General features: G+C 42.8%; 1 non-coding gene across 1 annotated transcript; it reads right to left on the bottom strand.

The window, feature by feature from the left end:
- Nucleotides 1-1,630: 1,630 nt before the first annotated feature.
- Nucleotides 1,631-1,737, bottom strand: LOC115943510 (U6 spliceosomal RNA). The gene has a single exon (XR_004078078.1). It is a non-coding gene; the product is annotated as a U6 spliceosomal RNA (small nuclear RNA).
- Between the last annotated feature and the right edge of the window lie 2,216 nt (nucleotides 1,738-3,953).

Raw genomic sequence — 3,953 nt, 5'->3', positions numbered from 1 at the left:
GCTAATTAAAAATAGTACAAGTGATAATTATGGGGAAAAATCATGTCAGCTATGCACTAATGGATGAACTTTGGGGAATACTGGTGTATGATTTAATATCCAATTAATATAAGTATCTCTAAAGGTCAGTTTCTGAGAAGAGAAGCTTTAGCTATTGACTCTGTTCTGATTTGTCCAAATTTTTCTTTATCTACAGTTGGCTAATGGTCTTCCAGTCTCCATGATGCACACCCGCCCCCCCCCACTACATTTTTATTTCCACCTGAGGTCCACTTAGCGGTGGTGCATCCTAGACCAAAAACCTGAAACTCCATTTGTAGCTTATTCTCACTCTGTGTTCATATGTAGTTGTTCAAAGTGTATTCTAATTGGAGGTCTTACAATTGGATTGAGGTCTCCACGAGAATACGCTTTCCCTCACAAACCCTGCACAAGGCCAGTTGACGCCTTGATGCCCCCGTGTGGGGCCAGCTGAGCTCTGCAGGCAGCTCTGCATGGGGACCCAGCAGGTGGCCCCTTCTGGGTCTAGCTCCAGTGACATGGGTGATCTTCGGTGCTCCCGCTGATGGCACTCCGTGGGAAGCATCCCTTCCTGCGTAGGGTGGAAACTGGAAAGACGCTATCCCCTAAACCCCAGAACACAAGCCCCCTTGATACATGGAAGCCCTTTACGTTCCACCCCCAGAACGGCCCTAGGAAGTAGCTACCGTCATTTGACCCACTTCACAAATAAAATAACAGCCGAGGCCCAGTAGACATGTGTCCAAAGTCACACGGCTTATTTCCTGGCCTCTCCCGTTTCGGCCGGTCCCATGGGGACCAGGGGTGCGCGGTGGGGCGACTCTGTGACAGTGGTGTCCCCCTCCTGCTCACCGTGCACCCCAGGATGTGCTGAGGGACACTCGGTGGTGGCTCTTTCAGCTAACGCGACGGCTCGGCCTTGCCCAACGACCTGGGCAAGCAGAGCGGGATTTGGAGAGAGACTATGGGAGCGAAACCCGTGTGGACGGAGTGGCTACAGGAGGAGGTGGGGGGCCTGGGGAGACAAGGAGAGGGGAGGGGGCTTTCTCAAGGGGAAGTCTGACTTCGTTTTTGTGGGGCACTCCTTACACGTTTGGTGGGATGCCCCAGTGAACTCAACTGGGCCTCAACTGTTATGTTTGCACTTGTAATTTTGATGGCATGTGGTATGGCCCATTTCCCCGAGGCTGCCCTGTTACAGGTCACGCTGTTCCTCCACCTGGAGGCCAGTCACTAACCTATATCCGGTTTGTGGGAATTATTCTGTATGCACTTTTCTGTATGTATGTGATACTTCAGTAGTTTATAAAAATATTATTTTTTAAATTTTATTTGTTTATTCATGAGAGAGAGAGAGAGAGGCAGAGGGAGAAGCAGGCTCCCAAGGAGCAGGGAGCCCGATGTGGGACTCAATCCCAGGACCCTGGGATCGTGACCTGAGCTGAAGGCAGACGCTTAACCTTCTGAGCCACCCAGGCGCCCCTATAAAAATATTTTTACTCTATACATTTTTTAAGTTAAATTTCATCCGTTAACATACAGTGCAATGTTGGTTTCTGGAGTAGAATTCAATGATTCATCACTTCCATATGACACCCAGTGCACATCTCAAAAATATGGACACTTCATGAATTTTCGCGTCACCCTGGCTCAGGGCCATCCTAATCTTCTCTGTATCGTTCCAACTTTTAGTATATGTGCTGCCGAAGTGAGCACAACTCTATACATTTTTTTAAAAGAATCTCTGATTCAGGGATGCCTGGGTGGCTCAGTGGGTTAAGCATATGCCTTTGGTTCAGGTCATGATCCCGGGGTCCTGCGATCAAGCCCCGCATCAGGCTCCCTGCTCTGCGGGGAGTCTGCTTCTCCCTCTCCTTCTGCCCCTCCCCCTGCTTGTACTCTGTGTCAAATGAATAAATAAAATCTTTAAAAAATAAAATAAAAAAATAAAAGAATCTCTGATTCAAACTGTTTTAAATAACAAGGAATGTTATTAGCTCACCTAACTCCAAGGAAGGCAGCCCCGCAGCTGGTGACACCAAGGTCTAATTTGTCACCGATGACCCTGTTCCTTTCCATGTGTCAGCTCTGTCCTCAGGGCTGCAGATGTCTGGGCATCTTATCTAGACACAACCTTGCCCAAAGGAAGGGTTTTCTTTGTTTTGTTTCTACCCGGGGGTCTCTTTTTAAGAGCAAGGAACATTTCCTAGAGGCAGGTCTGGTCATTTCTTACAAACTTAAACATACATTAACCTTATGACCCAGCAATCCCACACCTGGGCAGTATTTATCCATGAGAGATGACAACATATAAACCTAAGTACATGCACAGGTGCACACATTTATGAATGCATGTGCACACACACACACATACACATACATGCATGCACATAAGCAGAAAAAAGCATACTAGAATATTTTAAGCTGCTTTATTCATAATATCCACAACTTGGAAACTGTCCAGGTATCAATCTATAGAAGAGTGGGTAAACTCACTGTGGTACATTTATTCAATGGAATACTAGTTGCTAATAAAAAGGAATGGATTATCAACACACACAGCAACATGGATGAATCTAAACATATTATGCAGAATGAACTAAGCAGACGCAGAGAGAACATACATACTATATGTGGGGGAAAAATCAATAGTGGAAAACAAGGGTAGGTACAGGAGATGTTTGCCTCTGGGAGTTACCGTAGGGTAGGGGGCTGGCCAAGACTGATGGGGAAGGGGTAGAAAGGAGATGGTAATGTACTGTATCATGACAGGTGTTTGGATTACAAAGGTGTGTGCATTTGTCAAAACAGCAAATATACACTTAAGATTTATGTATTTCTTCACCTATAAATTTTACCTCAAAAAAAAAAATCTGGGAATGAATTTTGAATTTTAGTGATATGAATGCTGAAGTATTTCAGGAGAAGTGTCTGCAATTTACTTTGAAATGCATTCAAAAAATAACTGATAGATGGGGGGAGGAGCAAGATGGCAGAGGAGTAGGAGACCTAAATTTCGTCTGGTCCCAGGAATTCAGCTAGATAGGGATCAAACCATTCTGAACACCTAGGAACTCAACAGGAGATCGAAGAAAAGACTAGCAGCAACTCTCTGAACAGAAAAGCAACCACCATCTGGAAAAGTCTTTTTCTATCCCTTCATAGTAGTTAACCTTATTTTTGGTATATATATATAAATTGTTCTCTCTTTAAAATTTTGGGATACAGTTTCTTCTAACAGACCAAAATATACCCTAAATCTCTAATGTATGGCTTTGTTCTAGTCTCCTGCCTGATCACATTCTCTCCTTTTTTTTTTTTAAATCCTCTTCTTTTTTCAACCAACTTCTTAACAAGTCCTTTTATAAAATCTTTGTAATTTTCATCTTTACAGTCATATTCCATCCCTTCATCGTATTAAACCTTATTTTTGTACATATGTAAGTTTTTCTTTCTTTAAAATTTTGGGAGGCACTTTCTTCTAACAGACCAAAATACGTCCAAAATCTAGTGTGTGGCACTGATCTATGCACCAGCCTAATCATACTTGATCATATTCTGGTTTTTTTTTGCTTTGTTTTTATCTTTTTCTTTTTCTTTTTTTTTCTTTTTTCTTTCTTTCTCTTTCTTTTCCCCCGGTTTCAGGTCTCTTCTGATTTGTTTAGTGTATATTTTCTGGGGACATTGTTACCCTGTTAGCATTTTGTTCTTTCATTCATCTATTATCCTCTGGACAAAATGACAAAACAGAAAAAAATCACCTCAAAAAAAAAGAACAAGAGGCAGTACCGACTGCCAAGGACCTAATCAATACGGACATTAGTAAGATGTCAGAACTAGAGTTCAGAATGATGATTTTGAAGATACTAGCTGGGCTTGAAAAAAGAATGGAAGATATTAGAGAAACCCTTTCTGGAGAAATAAAAGAACTG

The sequence above is a fragment of the Leptonychotes weddellii genome, chromosome 6 (assembly GCF_054177405.1).
Source record: "Leptonychotes weddellii isolate Sample4059 chromosome 6, ASM5417740v2, whole genome shotgun sequence".
Lineage (NCBI taxonomy): Eukaryota > Metazoa > Chordata > Mammalia > Carnivora > Phocidae > Leptonychotes > Leptonychotes weddellii.
Note: the sequence above shows the minus strand (reverse complement) of the source record. Positions and strands in the feature narration are given on the sequence as shown.